This window comes from Pezoporus flaviventris, unplaced genomic scaffold, assembly GCF_033815535.1.
Source record: "Pezoporus flaviventris isolate CSIRO_AGI_PZ_B2104156 unplaced genomic scaffold, CSIRO_AGI_Pfla_v1 ptg000021l, whole genome shotgun sequence".
Taxonomy (NCBI): domain Eukaryota; kingdom Metazoa; phylum Chordata; class Aves; order Psittaciformes; family Psittacidae; genus Pezoporus; species Pezoporus flaviventris.
The window spans coordinates 3,274,778-3,299,456 of NW_026892569.1; the positions used below are offsets into that span (position 1 = coordinate 3,274,778).

At 40.4% G+C, this 24,679-nt stretch overlaps 1 long non-coding RNA gene across 2 annotated transcripts in view; it reads right to left on the reverse strand.

Annotated features, from left to right (window-relative positions):
* The window catches only part of LOC133270505 (uncharacterized), a 120,285-nt gene that overhangs the window by 40,973 nt on the left and 54,633 nt on the right, over positions 1 to 24,679 (reverse strand). Inside the window, exon 6 of one of the 2 annotated variants that reach the window (XR_009743810.1) lies at positions 23,542 to 23,582. The exons of the other annotated variant lie outside the window; for it this stretch is intronic. This is a non-coding gene — a long non-coding RNA (uncharacterized LOC133270505). Of the gene's footprint in view, positions 1 to 23,541; positions 23,583 to 24,679 lie in introns of those variants that run through there. 2 annotated transcript variants of the gene reach the window in all.

Consider the following 24,679-nt stretch of genomic DNA (forward strand, 5'->3'; position numbering starts at 1 on the left):
AATAATCTTAATGGTCACACAGGGATGATTTAACTTCAATTTTCTCTCCAACCCCCGAAAAACACCTTACATTCATGTATTTTGAATACAGGACAGATGCACAACAGGCAGCTCCACTGTGGACCTATTAATCTATTTTGTAAATTAAAAGCATCTAGAAAATAGACCTGCAGGAAGAGATTAGCGAGCAAGTCCCTGACTCTTTAGGGAAGCAGGGCAGCCTGTCTGATGATACATTGTCTGCTGCAGCTTTATCTAGAGAACAATCTTGCAGAAAATGCTGCACTATGCATTGCTCTCCACTATACATCGTGGTAATGTAAGACACTTTTCTAAGTAGGGGCCATCATTTTTGTCCTAGAGGACTATTTATAAATAAAGCTGATGTTTGTCAAACCTCTGACTCCTGTTACAAAACTCACAACTACGGTTTTTCTCTCCTGGAGACTTACTGCTGAATAAAACCTCACTATATATTTGAAATGCAGTTCTATAAATGTCAACATAATGGAATATAGGATAGGAGTTGATTCACTGTGAGATACTCCGGTCCGGGTGGGTTTCTGGCTGTGCAAACCCCCTTCCCTCCTGCCAAGCACAATGTCAGTGAATTTTCTCTGTATGAGAAATAGCCTATACATTTATTTATAATATTATTTATTATTAAATATTTCTGAATAGTGTTTTTTTATAAAAGATCCTATGTTGTTACCCACAACTTTGTTTTCTCCATTCAAATTTAATGCTATTATCAGTAAATGACTGGGTTTTTTTTCCCCTTAATAACTCTTGTATGACAGACAACCAATCTTAATGATACCAGATCTTTGCAGTACATACTGGGGACCAGGAGGAAAAAAAATGATTATGAGACAAATCATGCATTATGGAATCACTATGACATGCTGTATCCAACCACTCTTTTTTTCCTCTGAAGACAGGAAAGTCCTCCATCAATTTTATTCTTCAGAGGAAGAAAACTGCAGTGGGACTGTGTGAATAATCACAACCTTAATTATAGTGAGCAAATATAATGAAGGTAACCACGATACAGTAAGAAAAATCCTCTAAAATGCTAATGAACCTTTCTGCTTTAGTTTTAGCAAGTCATTTACAGGAAAATGTCATGAGGTTACAAAGAACTTAGGTGCACTGCAGAGCCAGGCACAGCTCTACAAGTGCCATTTACGTGACTTCCAACGTTTTGTCAAAATGACATAGTGACAAATGAAGGCATTTTGCTCATCAGCTAGAATACTACGAAATGCTATTTCTTTGGTTTACAAGAGGTCATGCAGATACATAGACAACATAATATATGCAGAGATGGGCAAGATGACAGTGAAGGACAAGGGGCAATACAAACAAACGAGCGTTCAAAGCAGTTCTGTCATACCAGTAATCTGCCTTTCCCTCTCTCAGTGTCAAGTGTTGAGACTTGAACATGTCAATCCAGCAAAGTGGATGAGAGCTGAGAGAGCTGAGGGGTACACGTGCGTATGTCTGGGAAGGATGGACTCAAACGCCCCACTGGTCTCATTTGGACGATTGCCATCACCTAGTCTGAGTGAAACAAGGTTCAGGCAGATATTTCCTCTTTTAGAGGAAAGTAATCACTGCATTAGCTTCCTTTCTACTTCACTTTGAATGAGGACAAATAAATGATTGGCATCTGCCAGATAACAGCCAAGATTACTCATTCTGAACATTATATTCATTTTCCAATAACAGGAAATATCCAGATTCATTTTGTGTGAAGTAAATCTTCCTGCTAGAAGAAAAATGATCCCTGAAGAACACGCACCATGAACCTTTCCTATTGTTTCGACTCACTGAAGAGCTGCAGAGAGATGTAAGGTGTTGTTATTGTGTACCACTGCTCTGTCTCCAGGATGTGAAGCCAAGGTGTTGCTATCATACATACCTTATGGACGTGCCACCAAATTAAGGATTTGAGTCCACTTCACAGATATCACTTACCACATATACACTCTTCATGTTTGGTGATGTTATAGGACAGAATTTAATTCATTCTTACAATATCCTAAGCTACTCTGTTTCCACTGCCTTGAAGTACTCATGTACTGGGACACAGACCAATTGTGCTCTACAGAGTGGATTCTGACCTACCTGAAGGGCTTAGCAGTGTGTGATTTCCTACAGCATTAAACCATAGGAAAGAAAAATTGGTGCTTAATGTAGATTTTGGTTTTATTAGCTTCCTTCCACACTTCAAGAGGCAAGTGTATTGACTAACATAAATCAAGCGTTTGAGACTTTAAAATATATCTCTTCTCCAGCCACCCCTATGGAAGGGAAAAAGACAATTTCTTGCCCAGAAATTACCCAGTACACCCATGTCCCCTCCCAAAACCAAAGGGCTCTTCAGAGAGTCTCAGGGCCTGTATCTATCTTGGCAAGCAGTGCAGCACAACAGGAGTAGATCTACAGAGCAACACAGCTGGTGGCATGGGCCATCCCAGCACCTGTTCAGTACCTGTTTCAAGGATTTTACTTTCCATTGTAATTCCATGGCCTAAATGCCTGTTAGAAGCTAAAGTTCTTCTGGCTTTGCACTTGGAGACAGCTGTGCCCTGTGAGCCAAAGCACAGTAAACGGGGACTATTCAAAGATCAAGAGTGCATTCCTGGTCCCTTTTGGACTAGGTCAAAACTTCAGCAACAAAAAAAGTACCCCTTGGACACAGTGGGGTATGGTCCTGCTTGGGTTTCAGGTGGCGATTCCCAGTGTTGAGTTCAACAGCCAGGCTCCTCACCCACTGCAAAGGTCTGAATTAGGAGCTGCAGAATAAAACCCAGTAAATCAATATGCAACCACTGAGAGGGAGCAGAGTGCAAAATCACAGCAATGCTAATTTAGACCCCATTAAGAATGTCACGGAGCTGTGTCCTCAACACTGACCAGTTCAGCCCTGTCTAGATGTAAACACTTCCAACACATGCAAAGAAGCCAGTCTTCAAGAAGTACAGGAGTTTAAAGATCAAAAGCAGGGCACCTGTGAAATTTGCCTGCTCCTATGCACAGAGGGCTGGTGTACAAAGTTTACTAGATAAATCCCACTGCTGATACAGAAGTGTCTCTTCCACTCACTGCCCCAGACCTGGCCTCCTCCTCTGTCTTCTGGGGGGAAATCTACTGAGTTCAAACCTAGGCTGAGAATACCATTCACTTCGCAGCAAAGCTAATTTGCTTTTTTAATATATGTTATCATGAAGTAGCTTATGCACAGATGTTCCCAAAAGTAAAACCAACAAACACTAACCCTTCCCTTCTAGCTTTTTTTGCCAAGTGCAACTGCAGTGTCTACCAATCACACATTCAGTCAGTCTCGAGAGTGAAGTCACCTGAGAAGCAGAGAAACACTAGGCTCAAATGAATACCTTCCCAGTGCCTGCAACACTGATAAAATAGACTGGAGAAAATGCTTCTGCAAGCCAGAGCTGTGCAAAGTGCATGACACAGCCTCACTTTGTGCAGAGGCTCCCATGAGGATAAGGATGCACCCTCAGCAGTGTCAGGGGAACAGAGCAGGAGCAATGCTGCTCAGAGCAGCTGTAGAAGATAAATGCCAGCATCAGTCCTGCTTTTCCCCATCTCAATTTTCTGCCTTTTTTAAGCTGGAGCACATACGTTATATCCAGGAGGACTGAAGACACACACACACACACACACACACACACAAATCTTTTTGAAACAACTTCTGAGCTATCAGATTTCAGTTCTTCCCAATCCAAAAAAAAAAAATATAATTGAACTCAAAGGATCTCTAATGGCCTGTGGAGGCTTGTCTGACAAAAAAGTGCTGCACTGCTCACTTTAAAAGAAATTCAGGTTTGCTAGTATGGTGAACACAATTAAAACACACAGCAGTCCTTCTGTAATAGTATGTAAGAGGCTTCAGTAGGATTGCTTGACTCTGAACTCTGCATTTTTCCCTAAAACCCTCTCTGTATTCACATCATTAAAATGTTTCTTAGAAACTCTGAATAACCAACATAAAAGACTTTTTTACTGCACATACAGGACAAACCCCCAAAACACCTAAATTTCAACAGGTTCATCTCCGAATTTCCATAACAGATAATACAGGTAATAGAGGGATTCATAAGCCTTTGTCATTTAAGGCTGAAGAAATGGTGGCAGCACCTTGTTTATGGGGTTGATGAAACAGACTGAGCACTTCCCTGCTTTTGTCTCCCTGCTAATTGCCCTTTAATGAAAACTACTTAGTTTATTGGTGTAAAAAATGCCTTGAAATAGACTTTCTAGGCAAAAAGCCCAGTGCTCTAATTAATACCTTGAAATGATCACTGATTAATGATACCCGTTTGGGGCTGCTGCACAAAGGTTTTTTTGCTTGACTTTTCCTCAAATCAGGCAGATTAATGATGTTATCACTGGTACAGAAAGCTCCACCCCGCAAATACTTTGATAGAGAACACACACAACACTTAACTGCTGTGGAGATTGAGAAGGAGGAGAGGGGATACCGCACAGGGTGTCTTCAGGAGGAACAACCAAACGACCTCATAATTAATGCTGTGAACCTTTCCCACAGATTTAAGAAAATCACATTTTTTCCACCATCTTCTACTAGCTATATTTTTCAAGAAGTTGTCCTCTTCCCTCCCACAGGAGAGGCTGGAGAAGAGATACATTTCAAAGTCTCAAACCCCTGAGTTATGTTAGTCAATACACTTGCCTCTTGAAGTGTGGAAGGAAGCAAATAAAGCCAGAATCTACATTAAGCACCAATTTAATTTTTCTTTCTATGGTTTAATGCTGTAGCAAATCACACACTGCTAAACCCTTCAGGTAGGTCATAATCCACTCTGCAGAGCGCAGTTCATCGTCTGGTTACAGAAAATGATGCAAAACCCAGGGTATAAGGGTTGTTAAGATGTTATGAGTAGATCAGCTGATAATTACTAGTCTGCTGAGCTGCTGTAGGAGTTGTCATCACACCAGCGTTGAACATAAGAGGCTTTAGTCCCCTAATCTCCATTGATGACAGTTTAAGACACTGGTTCACACCAGCAAAGCATGGGTCAGTCTATATGAAATACTCCCTTTCTGGCACCTCCTCCTGCCATATCCATGTCTCTGTTCTTGTATCTGTTCATCACAGAGCAAAACAAACGCAGTGTAAAATCACACTGAAAATGTCCTCCTCTGCCAAATGCACCAGGAACAAGCAGGTCCCAGATCTCTCACAACCTCCCAAGCCCTGCTCACAGAGACAGGCTTTGCCTTCTCTTTGCCAGGAGCAAATACACAAACAGCATGGACATGCTGGCTGCCTGCGGCATATCCTGTTTTGCAAATGTTGAGCTGTCTCAGAGCCATGGATAGTCCTGAGAAGCCTCAAAACAGACTTTCCAAGCGCATGCAACTGGACTCTACTAGGACAGCCTATTCCAAATACAGCTGTGCTCTCCCCATGCCACCATTTCAATCCCAGCTTGGGGAACCTGGGCATTTCATATGATGAGGAGATTTGAAGTACTCCAATGTCCTGGAGCTACCATAAAAGCTTATTCAATTATTAATCAACAAAATTAAAACACGCACGAGCTACTATTGTGCCTTTGGGTGCTGGGACTAATAGCATCTGCAGCTTTTACAGATTTCCCCTTGTGCCCAAGATGTCTGGATACTGCAGTCCCTACATAGGCAAAGCTCCCACTGTACAAGAAAGCATTCTGCTTAGTAAGGACAAAGAAACAGCATGTGGCTGCCCAGCATCGGTGCCTGTTCTAGCCAAACAGCTCCCTTCCAATTTTCTATCCCTTTGATAACATGTGAGGCTTTATTCAGGAGCTGAATACATTCAGCAGTTATTTGCCAGTGTTGTTATTCCATCCTATACATGGTTGCACTGTTCCATGGAAATACTGCTCATTCTCAATGCAAAAAGCACACAAGGAGAGAAGTGGATCCTGTGCTATGGAAAAGACTGCTGCTATGGAGTAGAAAGGCGCAGGCTGAAGAGAGCATCTAGCTCACAATGTAATTAATACGCTGAAGACTTTTACCCCACCTTTAGCCCCATTTAACTCTTCGAAATGAGGAGAAGGATGTACAATAAATGCAGGACCTTCTCCCTTCAGCCTCTTAGCCCCAACAGTATTCTCTTCATCAGAGCCACAGCCATATGGTGCACAGGGAAGGATTCTCCACATTAAATCTCCCGATACCCATCATCAGTTGTAGGAAAACATTCTCTGATAGCACCTGCAGTTTGTGCTGATAGTTGGAGCAGTTTTGCCTGCCAAAAGCACACATGCTAGCTGTTTCTACCAGAAGGAGAACAAGATCAGATAAGGCACTTCTAATGACATTTAAATAAACAAAAGTGTAAAGAATAGATGTAAAATATCAGCCTTTGTTTTTTATTTGCCTTGAAAAATTAAGAAGGGCCAGGGCAAGTATAACTGAAATCAAATCACTCCTGAGGACTTCTCTGCAATTAGAAGCTATACTTGCAAATGAGGCCAGTATAGAAATGTTTATGCCACAGAGGGCCATTTGCTGTTATGACTCACGACACTTGTCCAAGTGAGATAGCAACAACACCAAATGACTTCTGTGCCAGGGTAAATAGGAGCATTACAGGGACTTTAATGGTCCACTGTGCCAGAAAGCAACTGGACATGTAGCACACATGACAGGAGGTGCAATACTTCAGGCACAGGCTAAATTTTCCTGTTCATAAAATGCTACATGCCCTGTGGCTCTCTCCACAATATATTATTGCAGCTTGAGAAATTTTCAAGAATTACAAGTTTCAGTAACTATCTATTAGTTCTTATCTACATTTCCATTCTATTACAAACCCTGCTATCGCTATCACCTTGCATCTTAATCAGAGAACTGCCTACTTTATCTGTACAGGGATCCAACACTGCAACATATGAGTAGCACATTCAGATACTTGAATTATCATGCTCATGGTAGGTGTAGTACAGCTTTTAGAGTGAAAAATAACTCTGAATTCTTCCCTTTCATCCTCTGAAAAGAAAGCAACAGATGGCAGTGTGAGGAGGGCAACAACAAATCAGTCCTTTGGCCTTCCTGCGGTTCTTATATCCTCCTTGGAGACAGTCTCACAAGATTCACATAATGAATGAATAGCAGGGTGCTATCATCATCCTTCTGTTTTCCTTTTTTCCTAGCTACTTGTTATACTGCAAAGAGCTTCTGCACCTGGAATCACAGACATCTCAGCATCTTTTTCTCCTCAACAGATCATGGAGCATCTATGCTTGTACTCTGGCCTTGCAGAAATGTATTTCCCTAGAGAAAGATGAGCTACAAACCAATATGCATAGGTAAGGACTTCATTACCTCAGAAGCTCTTCAGAATACAGAACTTTTTGTACTCTACTGAGACCAGAGAACCTGCATTCAGGGTGGGCAGGGTGCCCATCCTGCTTTGGGTGCTGTGACTGGCATGTTTGATTACCCAGGAAATGAGCCAGCTAAGTGCAGGCTTCCAGCTACATACATAATAAAGATCTTTGGAGCTATTTCCTATTTTCATTCAAGTATAGCATTGCCTCTGTACTGTGGGTTCAGCTTTGTAGTTATTCACAGGGTTTTAAATTGGTCCTCATAAGAGCATTAGTTCCCCATTGGGATATTTCATCAAAAAACATGAATACTTGAAGATAAATGATGTGAATAAATAACACCACAATTTTCTTAGAACCAAAATGACAATGCTAAGATGGAAAGCTGCAAAACTTTTTTTACAGCTACCATTTTTTTGTTCATTTCAGTTTTTTCTTCCTTGAACTCATACAGAAAAAGAAACTTTGGACCCCCTCTCTTTAGTTTAACTGCAATAACAATGAATATATAGATAGCCTCTTTTTTTTTTTTTCCACTGCCATTGCATACTTCAATGAGCATAATTACATCCAATGTGTTGCTGGAGAAATTAATGTCAACATTTTAGCTTTGGAGTCTAACTTATTTGATCTAAACTTTGAACAATTTGGCTTTGATCCTAAGAATCTGCTGAGCAACTACAAATCCTACTGAAATCAACAAATGTAGGCTGGGTACCACCTCGATAGCAGATGCTCTCAATAAAAGGAAATGTCACAATGTTGGCTAGTGTCTCAAAACAGTTCTGTCCTCCCAGAAGCATCACTTCCATGTTATGATATATTGCCAACAAGTATAACTTCACTCAAGTTTCCTTTCCTGTCTGTGAAACAGCAGCTGCAGAGACAGTGCCTGCAGCACGTACGGGAGAGATGTATATTTAGTTTTCTGTTCTCTACATTGGGTTCATTTTGGTTATAGGCTTGGTGGAAGCATTCATCAGAAGTGGAAGCATTTACAACGCTTTACAATTGGTCTCCTTATAGCTGTACAGCTACCGCTGACAAAACATTTGGACATTCAATTACTTCTTGTGTAGTACGAAGAACATGATTCCAAGTTAAGGGGGTTTGCTCTGGGCAAGGTGGAGAATATCATTATTTGCACAAATCACTGCAATGATCTGATTATAGCTAGTGCTGGTGTGTTGCTATCATTCAGCTAAGTTAAAGCTTTTGCTTTTTCACTGCTGCTATTGGTGGCTAAGTAGATTGATTATGTACGAGATGAAAGAGCACGTAGGAGTATGCTAATGCTGATGTTAAGAGCACACTTTTATCTTGCAGCATTAAGTGAATGGAGGAAAGAATGACAGAACTGGCTGCCGTGAGCTTAGGAAAGATTCCTTTTTTCTTTTCTTTTGGTCAGCCTGATGTTTGTAACTCACCTCAAACATTCATAACAGACAATTCAGACTTAATGCTAGTGTCCAGGGTACAGCACCAGGGAGTACTGATTGCTCACAGCAGCTGTACCATGGTACATACAGTCAAAGGCTCCCTTTTTTTACTTTGCTTTTGTCTTTACAGATGGGATAATATAAATAAGCCACCGTAAAAATTAAAGTCAAGTCCCATTGCTGAGACTATGAACATTCATAAATTCATTTGATTCCAGCTAAGCAGCCAATTCTCCATATGCTTCCCCACTTACCTCACCAGAGCTAATGGGGCTAATCCTAACACAGAAAGACAAACGCATGGAGCATTAATGCATTTTCTCTGCATTGACATTTATGTGAGACCTGGGCAATACATTCACAATGACTTCTTGAAGATTTTCATCGTACGGTCCCTCCAATTAAAAGGAGTACATGGCTTCATGAAGAACATATTTCCCTTAATCTGAAACAGCAGCAGCATTTCTATGCATAACTTTTAATTGGACAGTTTGTGTGGGAAAGGAAAGAAATCAAACGCATTGTTTCCTGAGTTTTCCATTATTACCACTCAAAGGCTTTCCAGTTCCCACCCACACCAAGGAGCTATACATACATTGAAGGGCAGTCATTTGGACAAGGTCTGCTGGAATCCTCCCACCACTTTTGTTCTCCTTCAATAATTCAGTCATCATAAAACTAGGTACGAGGCTATTTATCACAGGAATGTAGCTGCTTACATCTTCTTTAAAGTTCAAAGCAATAAGAACTAACTGGGAATATAGAGCTTTGTTTTTCAACAAGGTGTTAGAAATGTTATGTGGCATTCTAGCAATTTATTTCTAATGGCAGAGGGAGGAGAACGTCACCCAAGCATGCAGCAAGCTCTCTGGAGTTATGACAAGAGCCACGCAAGCACGCAGCTGCAGGACTGTAGCCTTCATCACCTTTTAGTTACACTTCAGCAGCAGGCTTGGATTGTTATGCCAAGATGAGGTAAGCATCATAAAAATAATGTGCTGTAAACTGTAAGCAGCATTTGTAATCATATAAAATAGATATTTGATAAAGCATAATATAGAGACAGTTATCTTTTGAAAACTAGAGAAATTTTAAGCACAACCATAACAAATGAGCTTTTATGTCAACTTAAGATACCCCCAAAAACTAATGTGGCTTTTTTTATCTACCTCCTTTCCAAGGAAAATAGTCTGTTTTAAGTTTCAAAGAAACATGAGCCATTATCTCTAAGCAAAGAATGTCTGCGTCCATACAAAGCTTTCTTTAAAATACTTCACAGCTGTGAAACTGCAGAGATCACTCTGACTGATGTTACTTTATGGTTTCTGTTCTGCATTATAATGTGTACACTCTCTTGTCCTCTGATAAAACTTTAAACTTTCTGAAGCGAGAACTCCTTCTCTGCTTTATCTCTGAAGCTCCTTAGGATGTAAAGTCTGTGACTGAAACTCAAAATACAACACTAATACAAATAAAAACACTTTGTCTGAACTGTCTCACTGCTGAAGTAAACCTCTTGTTTTCAAGCATCTTCCAGACACTGGAAATAAGCTGAAACGGCTGATTCTGAACAAGTGAATATTCTGCTGGTGGTGTGATTTACATCAAAAGAAGTTATACCCATTCTGCTTATCTATCAGTGGCACTTATAAAGCTCAAGTTTTGATTTTCTGATAACAGGTATGACAGAAGATGGAATCCTTTCCTTTGGCTTCAACCAGCAGAGAGGGCACAAGAGATGCAAAGCACACTCTCTTGCACTGACGGAATGCATGAGTTATAATGGAGGACGTGAAGGTTACAAGAAATCTGCAGAAAGCCATTTCATAAAGGACATAAACTAAGCAAACAATAAGAATATGAAATAAGGAATTGTATTTTTGGAAGCAAAATGCAATTTATTTGGAAAAGCATTCTATAGTGATGGATGAATCATCACAGAATATTTTACCTACAAATAAATAGAGAGGTGATAAATTGGCAAATACTGGTCCCTGCAGACTTATCACTGACACTGGAGCTTACAGCAGGGAATCCAATCAGCTGGTGTAAACAAAGATACTGGAATTCATTCACTGAAACTTGGGAAGGTACTATGTTGTGCTGGGTGTGGGAAAAACAAGAAGCTCAGGGAGTCATATCATTGGCTTCATTTGGGTTTGGATTCTTGCACACACATACTCCACTGCAGTAAGCACTTTTCATTTTGTTACTTAGTTTGTATACCTTGATAAAGCTTTTCTCAGCCATTACTAGAGAGAATGCCTGGAACTGTTTTTTCCTTTTATTGCAGAATACATCCCTTTCACCTGCCACGCCCAGGTCCTACAAGATGCTAAGATGACTAAGACACCTGCAGGCTCTGTTGTAGCTCTCTGGCACTTGTTATGTTAAATTTCTCTGCCTTGTCCCACTTCCCCAGGTAGGACAACATTAATGACACAAGATCGAAATTAAAAGAAATGAAGAAATTGGCCCCTCACGCTGTTTCATGCTTCTGCAGTGACAATAGTTTCCCTGCATTTACTCAATGCTCTGCCCAAGTGCAGCTCACACGGCTGACTTCTGTCTCCTGCTGCCAGCAAAGAATTATTGTGCATTGTGGTTTATTTCTAAATATGAACCATGATGCTCCCATAGTTCAGAAACTGAAGCTTTAAAAGAAATAAAAATAAATAAAAAGACAATAAATAAAAGTCATGGGGATTTGTACTGTTGGTTTGCAGGGTGGGCACTGAGATTAGCATCAGCTCCTGATACAGCTTTTCAGCACACCTCAGGGTGCAGGCTTCCAACTTATGGTTAATACCTTGCCCTGCAGAAGACTTCAGCCTTCAAGACAGGTAGCACAGGCAGACTCTGCATGTCCTTTCTCTACGTTTTTTTCCTTGGCAAGCACTAGGTTTCATGCATAGTCACTCGCTGGATGTCCGCTTCTCTTCAACATCTCTCAGCAAGGGCATAGAAGCTCCTCACCTATTGACCAGCACTTGTCAGCAAATCACATGCTGCATGCACAGCCCTGAGGAACCGTGACACGGGCACTGCAGAAAAGCCATGACAAGCATGGAAAGAGGCTTCACACCCGCCTGCTCCTTCCCCCAGAGGGTTTTGTCTCTGTCAGTGGGGCTGGCGAGATGCCCACAGGAATTGCCACGCTCAGACGCGTCAGTAAAGGAAAGCAATGCTAATGAGCATTTTAATGTCTTGGAAATAACAAAGCAATAAAAGAGCTAAAAGCTAAGCAAATTCTTATATAATTAGTTAGAGCAGGGCAAAATACTCTGCCCTATACGGAGGGAAACACAAGATCCATTAACCTCTCAAACATGAGCCTCGCAACGCTGGAAAGCAGAACTGAATGGGCTCAGGTCACAGGCCAGCAACTCAAGGCTGCCTCACCAGCAGTGTGGGTTATTTCAGGGTGGGGGTCACGGCATTTTTAAGACAACTCAGTCCACTGCACCAGGCAGAGCTGATTTAGACCTTGGCCAACTCAGCCTGTTTCTGTAGGAAACAGTTACTTAAAATGCTCCATTTCTTTCCCTGATGGATACAGATCCCACCAGCTCCTAGGGCCATGCCACACACAGCACAGAACAGGATGAATGCCATAGTAAAGCCAAGATGTGGGCTCATGGCAGACAGGGCTCTGGTCCCCAGCCCACAGCACTCTGGACAGTGTGGGGCTATAAATCCCATTACCAGACAAGGGTTAGCTCCCTCCAACCTCTATTTCTTACTGCAACTTATTCCACAGGACTGTAAATCATTTCATTAGCCAAAGCACCATGGATTTTGCTACTCTTTCTTTGTTAGCTGCAGCACCCCACTGAGAGGAGAAAAAGATGAATTAGTTAAGGCGGGTGCAGTGCCCCTGACTGTACAACATTATCACTTAGCAGTTTGCTGGTAGCATTACAAATAATACATGTTTCAGAAATAAATCTCTAAGGCTAACAATTCAGGGAAGTGTGAACCTGGTCTGACCAAAAGGAACCTGGTGAATTTCTAAAAGAGGATAGATTCACACTTGATATAAGGAAGACAGATTTTACGATGAGAGTGGTGAAACACTGGAGCCGGTTGCCCAGAGAAATTGCAGATGCCCCGTCTCTGGAAATATCAAGTGACAGGTTGGACGAGGCTTTGAGCAACCTGATCTAGTTCAAGATGCCCCTGCTCATGGCACAGAGTAGGACTAAGTAGCCTTTAAAAGTCCATTCCAACCCAAACTGTACTATGACTCTATGATTTGCACCAGCCCAATCCTTGTCCCTTTCCTTTTGCTCACTTGCTCTCATCCTGCTCAGGATCCCACCCCACATCTCCCCAGTGCTGAAATTGAACCTGGGAACCACTCTTAATGCATGGATCTATGTTTTGTAATTATAAGGCAATAACATGATAGAAACCAGTTTAGCTACCCCCAAACTTATTTCTTTTCTAAGGCTGCTCAGGGTTGCTCTTGGTTAATATCAGGATGCTTGGAGAATCATGCCCCATTGACCACATGACAAATGAACTCCAGAGTACAGGCACGACAGCATAGAAATCTTAGAGAAAAACAAACAAAAATGTTATTACACTTGTAAAAAAATAAGAAATTTAGATGGCATTAAAATATTACTTCTGAAAATGGGAAGCAGTAATACTGTGTGAAGATCAAGAATATATATAGAATAAATGAACAAATAATTCTCATCTATCCAAACACTGTTACAGCATCAAGGATGTGTCTGTAGAGAATATAATCTAATTCACCTGCTTTCATTTGTGTGATCTTTCACATTTCAAAAGAAAACAACAGATGAAAAATTCAATGCTGCATTTACTTTATAAAAGTGAAGAAAAGGTCATTTATTGGCCTTTTTCATTATTAATATCTGTCTAGGCTTATATTTTAAATACAAAGAATCTTTGCAACAGCCATTTAAATTCAAGGCCTCCAGCAGTTTTACAAGTGGTTGCAAACACATCTGCTAAGTTGAGACAAATCTCATCCTTTCAAATTAATCATGCTTGTTTCAGCTTTTTGCAAGTAGGAATCAAAAGAATGCTATCATAACACAATGCAGATTTTCCAGAACTCTACACAGTAAAAAGAACTGAACTGAAGCAAATGAGATGGCAAAGGCAATACTGAATCCAATACAAAGTGCAATCTGGGGACTAAGCTCATATTCTAGAGCCTTTGAAAAACTTAATTATCAACTATTTCAATTAGCATTTATTGAATTAAGGCTTTTTAATGTGATACAGATCTTACTCAAGTTAATAGCGATGGTCTTCATTACCACAAGAGTCTGAACCGGGTCCAAACAAAAAAAACTTGGAAAACCACTGATTTTCAAGCCTTTCAAGCCTGAACATTTGCCTCACCTCTCCCTCCAGCCCCAGTCAGAGTAAGCTGAAGCTCTCTCCAACCAGTAGTGCCCAGGTAGCACAATCCTGCAATAATCCTATTTTCATCTCTCAGGGTTTCCTTCCTGCCTTTAGCATTAATGTCAACACATAGCTGAGGGAAACAGGACACGCAACAGGAGCTCTCTCAGATGTTAGCACGTACTATGGCCTTACGAGTCAGAAAATCTTATAAAACTGCTTAAAAATGCACGAGTGTGATGGGAAAGCCCTCTCCCTCCAGGGTTGGTTGCTCAGTACCCCAGAATGTGTCATACAGCTCAGATGGTTGTGATAAACACAAAATACAGAGGTAACAACATGATGTGGGAAATGCGAAGGCAATCACCCTGCAAGCACAGGGCAAACTTAGGTAGAGAACCAGGAAAATTAAAGAGGGGAGAAAAAGAAGGGTAGCAGCAGCAGAAATAAAAGTCCCCCATCCTATATAAATAATTCAGTAGTAAGGTTTAATTTCTCAAATACCTATTTACATTAATGCATTGAAAGACCCATGGCTCCACCTCAGATCTGGCTTTTGTTTTAAAGAGGAAGTTTGCATGAATATGATTGATCACAACATACACACTACCAAAATAATTCCTTGTATAATTCTGGCAAGCACAATCATAAATCTGTAAGCTGCAGAGCTCATGTATGCATATCTTCAGAAATAAAGTATGATAAAAGGAAGCTGTGGACTTTTAGGAGCTGGTTCAATAAAATACCCCTTCTTTTTGGAACAGAGTACAGTCATGCGGCAACCAGTTGAATATCTGTGGGGTTTTCGATATCTATTTTTCTCCATGGGATTCACATTCATATTCATGATTTCCAAGGAAAGTCTCATTAATCAGGGTGCAAAAAAAATGAGACAACTTTGATTTCTAAAACTTCTGCATATCACAATAGTGCATATAGACATAGTATGTACTGTCATTTTAATACAGAACCAATGTTTGCTAATGGAACTTCACTAATTCATGTTATATTAGATCAGTCCATGAAGTAAGTAAAATAAGCTTCAAGTTACACACACTATTATAACAATATAAGTCAAATTACTTCCAAGAGATTTGGAATCAGACAGAAGTTGGCAGTTTTGAATTTGCAGGATTTCTGAACACAAAAAGTCTAAGGTGCAGCCTTCCTAGCATGCCGTTAGCACCCTTAACAGAGTGTAAACTGAAAGATGTGGCACACTGTTATAATTGTGTTTGCATCAAAAGCAGTGGCTGTTCTCTGTTACCTTTGCAAATTCAAAGCACAGAGACCAGTTAATTCTCACTCAGCTCTTCTTTACATTGCATATATTTTGGAAAATGAAGGACAAACATGCAGGAATAAATAAATAAAACTTTGCCAAAGCCAAGTTAAAGGAAATAATGTTATTCTTCTTTCTGGCCCTGAAACACAGAAAAACCCAACAAATAACCCACAACTCCAGAATACACAAACCACAGATATTTATGCTCACTCTGTTATGAAGTTGAAGAAAGCAAAAGCTGATCAGTAATGAATTAGCTGGTCACCTACACCCAAATAAACTTTCACCTGCAAAATATATGCATTATGATAATACCAACTGCTTACCTAAATGGAAATTTCCTAAAGATGTAAATTAAGGTCCACATCATAAATGATTATAACCAGAAAAAAAATTGCCTTTGACTTTCATGAGTATATAATTACATTCCAAAATAAATTACTGAAGTAATGAGAGACCAGAAATGCAGCTATTGAGAACCTCCCAATGCATAGGAGTCCCTGAACGAAGACATCCACTGGTAGTCAGATACTTCTGTAGAAACTAATATTATTTTCCTCTTTAACTAACTTGATCAAAATAAGTGGAGCCATTCAGAACACAAGATACATGTCATGTGGGATAAGGACTCAAAATCTTGCCCTTCCAGATAACTTAAAGTCTGGTTTGGACCTGCATCTCTGGTCAGGTAATTTGCTCAGCCAGATAAATTCTTCGGTAGATATGGGATTTTTCTCATTGCCTTTCATAGTAAATCAATCCTTGTAATAGTACATAAAACCTAATCATTATCCCGATGAGTCCCTACTGATCAGGTCATTTGATGACATGCTACCTAAACAAATCTCATTTGTGAAGTCTTCTCTTATGCTTTCGATGACATGCCTGAATGTGCAGCATTCATAATTAGCAGAAATCCATGCTCCAAAGCAATTCCCAGATAAACTGAAGAACAGGGAACTGCACCTTGTGCAACACATAGAATCACAGATCATGATTAATGTTGTTATTGTTACTGCATACACATGTAGGTCTTTGAATACAATTGGGGGACAATCTTCAAACCTCTCTACAACCTGAATTTGCTGTGAACATTACTGATTAGAGCATAATTCCCTCTTTGTATGTTTTTCCAGAAACATACAAATTTCTTTTTACCAATGAAAGGGCATTAACAGAATTCTAACCTAAAAACAGGCTATTTAGCAGGCAGTGATTCTCCTTTCCTTGCCCAGTTGTGCAGAACTGATCTACAACACAGCCTTTCATTTACAAAAACAGATATTCTTTGTCCTAGGGATAAAATATCACTTTTAGAAAACCTAACTTGTTATTAAGAAACTCTTCACATCAACAGATATTACCATGCAAGTCTTGTCTTGATTTGCCACCAGGATGAAGCACTTCTGATAAATATTCCAAAGGGGAGTCTTTCCATCCTTATTTTAATGCCTTTTTAGCATTGCCTTTAGAGATGCAGAGATAACGATATTTACTCAGCCATCTCACCTTTCCCCTCTACTTCTGTGAGTGGCTCTGATAAATACTGGTAATTCCAAGATTTGATTTTGAGCTCCTCCTCCCCTAAGAAAAATGTTAATGTCATCACCCACCCCAGGGAGAAGGTTTTTGCAACAATATTATCTCTTCCTCTTTTGAGACAGAAAGGCTGTTTGCGCATTGATAGCAAATTCTGTTTAGTGTTTTATTACACGCAATGGAAAAATATTAAATAGATCAACAGGAAAATGAAGCTGTTGCAAGTTGATCTCCACGGAGTGAGGAAAAAATGCTGGTGAAATAAGAATTATTAGGAAAAAAGAAAATTGAATTTACACATTTGAGATAATAATGCATGTCGCTTATCCTCAGTGGTTTCTCTAATCTAGCTTTACTTAATTGCATTCTTTGTAAAGACATATTGTTTCATTTCTTTCCCCGATGGATCTTCTTTGTTGGGGGAGTATATAGTGTAATTACCAGCTCCCAGCATTATCTCTACTTTTATTATAAAATGCCATGATTCTGAAAAGAAAAATTTCATGCACTATATAATGTCAATCATCTGTCTTTATGAGATGGAACAGCATTCACTTTGTTCAAAATGGTTTTTAAGAAGGAGGGGGGAACTGCCTTTCATGTACGGTCATTTCTTAAAAGCTATATTCCAATCTGCTTAGCATAAGAGCAGAGTCACCGTTATCACCATCCACTTTAAAGGAGATCTGTGTGTGCCAATAACAGCTTTTAAGTCTGAACGTCCAAAGTCATGCTGGTGAACAAACAGGAGAGCAAATTTTAATATTTTCCTCAAACTTCAAAGCTCTGTTTTCATTTCAGAATCTTTGTGATTAAAATCAAAGCCACCGCTTCTGCGCAGCATCCGAATTTAACTTTGGGAAATCTGACACTTCCTTCCCTCATTATTTCACTCACCAAAGAAATTCCAAAGACAAAGCTAGCACCTGTTAACAGCTCTTCAACCTTTAACCCCCACAAACAGCAAAGACTTATTGTGTTGGTTGGGCATTCTCATATGTGGTGTTACTATACGACATAAAGGAGGTGACACAGAAACGAAGGAGCAGTTTGTATTCAGCCAAGGGGGAGCACTGACACCCACATGTAGGGCTTGGCTACCCTCTGGAATTCTCTATTGTTTAATAAGTATTTCTGGAAATGCTGTTTGGCTTCAGAGAGCTTGACCCTGTAATTTACACTCAGCTAAAACTCCCACTGAAGCCATGACATTTTGTAACAAAAATGCATCAATCACTGCGAGTTCTACATTTACACATCGACTAAAATGGGCCCTGAAATGTCACTGAAAAGACAGAAATTTCCCAAGCCAAACAAGAGCAAAAAGATAATAGATTATAACAACTGATATCAAAGCACAAATATTTTGGTCTTGAGTCTATGGCCTCCTAAACTGGGTTAAATCACCACAATCTAATGAAGTGAATGGAATAGACGTCATTAGAGTATCAGGAAGGTTTTTTTGACTATTCACAAAAATAAGAGATATCTATTCACTACTGGTTTACTTACTTATACGGTTAAACCTATGCTTGTCACATACAAATGCATATTCATGAATAATTCATAGCATAATACATTTATTATATTTGTTATAATTTATTTACTTGGATTAAAGATATTTCTCAATTTATGCACTGCCCAAAACAAAACCCACTGAACACTGAAGACAACTGACATTAACTAAGATTCTGCAGCAGTTCCCATTACATTCCTGTGATGAAAAGGACACTTTAAGTCTTTCTACATACAAGTTCTTTCAGGCCCGCATTATCATATTCTGAAGTTTAGAATGTCACTATTTTAAACACAAATTACTATGGGAAACAGTTTCATTTTAAGAGCTCTCTGGGATTTTTCTACATAACTCAGATATTTTAATGCTATTCCAGGTCCTGGAAAATTATTTACATGTTCTTGTATGTACTGCTCTATAAACCTGGCTGTTAAACAACACATTGCAAACCTGGAAGTCAGAGTGAGCTTATTCTGCAAGTGGTGACTGTGTATTCAAGCACATTTTATGCAAGATCCCATACATGTTTTGAACTCAGCCATCAGATACTTGCCTCTCAGATGACACCTGTCAAGCATGGATTCCCACTTTGAGTGCACTTGTACTTGGTACAGCAGTGATCTGGGAAATAAGATCATGTCAGAAAAGAGCTGACAGTGGGAGGAACTGGCTTGTGGTCCCTGTTGGAGACCCATAGGGTGCTCCAAAGCAAGCCCAATCCTGCACCCTGGTGCTGCAAGCAGTCAGGAGAGAGGTGGTGGCTCTCTTACTCATCCAGCTTCTTGCCCCATAAGCAAGCCTGCAGGGGAGGTTGTGAATGCTCCATCCCTGGCAGTGTTCAAGACCAGGTTGGACAAGGCCTTGGGTGATATGATTTAGCGTAAGGTGTCCCTGCCCACAGAAGGGGGGCTGGAACTACATGACCTTAAGGTCCTTTCCAACCCTAACTATTCTATGATTCTATGTTTCAGTTAGCACCTAACCTGCCTTGTGAGAGGTTCTAAAAATGGAGAATACAACCAGAGCATAAGCAGCTCAGAGATAGCCTGCCAACAGCTAATAGCTTTCACCTATTATCACGTCAATTTGAAAGGGTGGGATTATTATTTTCTGTTCTTGAGCACCTGTATCATACAGTTAAAAAAAGGCAACTCATACCTTTGGATACAAGACACTTACTGAAACTCTCCAATGTTCAAATTCAGATTTGATAGGATGTTTACCATCTGTAAATTAGCCTTTGGGATTTTATCCTAAGTCTCATAATATTGCAGCACCAGTTGCTCAAGACAAATGATTAACTGCAGAAAAACTATGTGAAAGACAGATTGCAGTCATTTCCCACACACCTGAGTGGAAAAGTATTCTAAGATGAATACTGGAAAAAATTAGAGAGCATCTAGAATGGCAATACAAAGGCATTCTTCAGATGAGGTACTCTAAAGGAGCTTACTGTGCTGGAGAACATTATCTAACAGCATACGCCTGCAGTGATTACACTTCAGACAAGTCGCATTCCTAAGAATAAGGCATCCGATTCCTCTCGTTACTGAGGTTATGCCATCTTACAAAAAGAATTAGTCAGGTCTGCACAGCAGTGTGCCTACACCTTCTGTTTTCCTGCTGGATCTGCCAAGAGATCACAAGTTTCTTCTCTTATAGCTGACAGCGTGAGTCTGAGGGTCACTGAACACAGGTATTTTTCAGTAAATCACAGTTAAAGTCCAGTGCTATACAGATAATGTCACAGGGATTTGCTGAGAAACAGCCTAATCATTCTTATTTCATGTGCTTCTCAATAAAGGTGTATAAAGGTTATTAAATTACTCTTCAGTGAGTTTTAGAATAACGCCAAGTATAATACTTACATGCAGGTATGCAAATGGGAGATACAGGGAGTTTAGACCTGCAAACACATCTATTTGAGTTTAGGAATTGACTTTTCTTTCAGCATGTCATAAAAGTCATTGTTCTGCTGATGGAGGTGAGGAGGAGGAGGAGGAGTGCCCAAGTTGGCACTGTGGGATGAGAGCAGTATTTTGTTTTCAGACATTTAAGAAAAGCCTCATTGCAGGCACAATATCCATAGACCACATACCTCACCTCAGTAATAAATCAGTACTAGATCAGTATTAGAGTCTCTGGCCTCCCAGAGTATAGTTCTGACAACTCGCAACCATTAAATATCAGACAGTAGACTCCCCTGAAGATCCTTCTCACTGTCTAGGGAGGAACAAGGCATTCTGCTTGCCAGCTATAATTTAAATGGAGCAGGGTTACTCTTCTGTTATTAGTGCCTCTTTCTAGGGGAGGAAGCAAAATACCCGCCCACCCAAATTAAGTGTGCAAGGAAAGGTAGGATGGGCAACTGCGCATCGGTATTTTCCTGTGAAGATTGCACTTGTCATCATGAACCAAGACAGCACTCGCAGGCTTTTATGGCAGAAAAGTCTAGGCCAGGTTAAAATCTTCGCTGTTCTAAGAGGAGTCACATCCCTGAAGTCAGTAAGGTGGCCTGATAAGGACTACCAGAAAAGCTCCAGTTTTATATCTTGTCAGGAGGATTTGGATGTTGTAAAACCAATGATCTGCACAGACTCCAGGGGCACTAGCTCAAACAAGCCAAGTATAAGCTTGACTTTAGGCTGTCTCTAACACCAAGGAGGCATCTGCTCCTCTGCTCAGCACTGGCAAGCTCCTCTGGCCATGTTCTGCTATTTCGCCACCTCTACTCAGTTATCATTACAAAATGAGCTGGCCAGGCAAGTGGCTTGCCAGTGCATGGCTCTTTTGCATTTAACCTCTCTGCCTGTGTCCAAAAATGGGCTGTTACGCTACATGCAGGAAAGCATGACCTGGTGTCTTCTCCAGTAACATCAGCACCAATGGAATTACTTTGATTTCCCCAAAACATTAGAAAAGTGACATCCGAGGTACACAGTGTGACAGCACAATCACGTATTTTCCTTTGGCTGTTTATGAATATTATCCACTGGACTTTTGACCTCTGAATTGCCATACAATCTCCGGGGCTCTTTATACATCACTGCACTGCAGTTTATACAGTTTGCCAGTGGTAAGATCACTTCCAAGTATGTTTCAATCACTTGTGGTTAGAACATGATATTTTATTACATGAAATAAAGGAATTCTTTCACATGAAGTACTCATTCCCTTGTAGATTTATGGCATATTTAATTAGTCATTTGGAGTGCAGATCACTACATTCACTAAGGATCAATATATAGTAACTGACTGCAAGCTGGTAAGAAAATATGGTTGAGTTTGTAAGGATAACTGAAGCTCAAATCTAAACTGAGAGGGTGCAGACAGGAGACACAGGAACACAATCTGCCCCCAGGCATATGCTGTTGATGCCTCTAAGTGAAGCAACCAGTCCAGCCAAGCAGCAGGAAGGCCGGGTGATGTTAGGTGATGCTGCCGAGCCTCACCAAGCAGAAACTACATGGCTTCATGGAGCAACTTGGCCCTGCTGCCACTTTCTGTTCCCTCCAAAAATGGTAAGCAGCTCCATGAAAGTCTCCACCTGTTCCAAGAGGATTGCAAACCTCCATTTCTCTTCCTCTTTAGCAACCTACATATTTGGATTGTGATCTGCTGCACTTACTGTAACAATAGAGCTGTGACCATGCAGAATTCATAGCCACCACCATCATCATAAACACAAACCAGCTAGTTCATAAAATACATTCTGAATATTAGCATGGATTATCCAGTATATGAAATATGCCTAGAAACAAAAAAAAAACAAAACACAATATTCCCCTTCTGACTGCCTATGATTCCTTATAGTGTACAAGAAACAAAAGCAAAGTTTAACACAAAATAAACTTGTATTTATGAATGCATCTCTGGGAAGAGTTTTATTAGGGGGCCAGAAGTTAAATTGCATTCTCATGGGTAATAATAAAAGCTATACACTGTAGTCCCTGGTAATACTGGCTTAGAAATAGATACACAGCTAAGGTAACCTTCTACTTCTTTCATACAAAAGGCTACTGAGAACACTAGAGAATAAAAGAGACTGTGGTTAGTTGTCATACTGTGTCTATAATTACTTACTTTGTTCCTGAAGCCATCACCATGATAAATTTGCAGTTTCTCCCCATCTGCCAGGAGTAGTAATGCGCAATACATTTAACAACTGAATTTGCATATAGAAAGTATCATTGACCCTTGAATTTAAAAGGACAAAGATTTACAAGGACACCCTTTTGAAGCAAAGTGCTTAGTTTAGGAAAAATGAAACAGTACAAGAGGAATAAAACAGACTTTCTCCTGCATATAGGAAGAGTTGCAGTTTTTACAAATAAGGCATTTGAAATCCCTATGAAATAGCTCCCTCATGAGTGGCCACATAATAAACGAAACAACTATCAAATATAAGGAAAATACTATGGCAGGATTTGGAATGTGTTTAGCATTGGTTAAATGGGATGTTGCAGTGCATGGGAGCTTGCTGGGAGGCAACATCTAGACCTGTGACTTGGGTAAACATAGGGTGACAGTCTGTGCTCTGCCTGTTTGGGTTTATTTACAGGGGTGTCTAGTGACAGAGGCTTGATCCACTCCTGCACCGAGCTGCGTGGACCTGCAGAGATGCACAGGTAGCGCAGGGAAATGCAGAGCTTCCCAGCAGTGCTTCCCCCCCACCAGCTCATCATGCTCTTGGTTTAAAGCTGATTTGCATCCAGACAGTGCAGAGCATAGGCTCAGGCCAGCCAGCAGCAGGCTTCCTAAAGAGAATGCAAATTTGCACTGGGGTGAGAGGCAGGGACTAAGCTGCACCAAGGTAGGTGCGGGAAAGCCCTTTCCCCAGTGGAAGTAGCTCTATCATGCCAGACTCTTACACTCACTGCAAACTCACTGAACTGCCCCCAACCAGCAGCATCCCAACGGGCACCTCTCCTGACACCAGGTTAGCCTCAGCACAGGCTGCGCCTCCACCCACTTAATCCCAACACTTCCAGAAAGCTTTCAGGAGTCTATGTAGGGGCATCTTGGTGGACTCCCTCTCTGGTCACCTATAGTAATGTAGAAGACAAAAGCTGGACTTGAAACCCACTCACGAATCAGCAGGACTCCAGCAAGAGCTGTAAACACTGGCTTAGAAAAGTACATTTGAACAAAGTGAATTTAAATCGATACTGAACCCTGACTCTTATGCACTCTCCAGCTTGCTTTGGCACCATGTTATTAAGAAAAGGAGTCAAGCAGTGTCTCAGTATCCACTAACACCCAGCTGCTTATGCAGTGACACAATAGGAAAGTGGAATTTAATTAAAACAGAGTCAAAGCACCTCAAAGTTAGCCTTGTGACTTCAGCCACGGTGCAATGTGTAATGCATGTCCTACTAGTTCCCTACAGAAGAGCCATTTTGTACCTATAGTGATCTTGACTGTCCTTCCCTGAACCTTTCAAATTCCATATTTCATAAGAAAGGACCAGCATTTCACTCAGTGTTCAACATGCAGAAAAAACACCAAACTATTACTATGCAACTGAGTAAAATCTGTTTTGTTGTTAATTCTGTCCTAATAATTTCTACAGTTTGACTGTTGCTGCCATTGAATCGATTGTCTGGGGAACTAGTTCCATTACCAAATCTTGCTCCCAAGTGCTAATTTTGAATTTAGACAGAGATTCCAAGTAATTCTCACTTTAGCAACTCAATCATTTTGTGAGGCTGCTACAGGCAACCAGTTGTGAAGCTGGCACACCTGGGATACAGTACTGCATTCAGACTTTAGAATGGAGTTAAGGGGTGGGGAGTTTTGGAGGAATATAAAGTACATTTCATATTCTGGGCAGTATTCAAATTAATGAAAGTAAGAAAAAACTATAAATCCCAAGCTATTCCCAAGAGGCTATATGCAGACTTCCTTTCTCTCTCCAACCACTCTCTACTGATGTCCTCTTGCTAACATTAATTTTCATATTGTCAATAGCTCTTCCAAATAACTCTTGGGAAGAAATTGCTATAGTTCTGCTTTCCATGTCATGAATAAATTATTCATAAATGCCACTTTGTCTCACAAAAACTTAAGCTATTAGTTCAGAATGTAATCATAAATACAACTTTAACACAGACTGCACATCCCTTAACTCCTACACTACAAT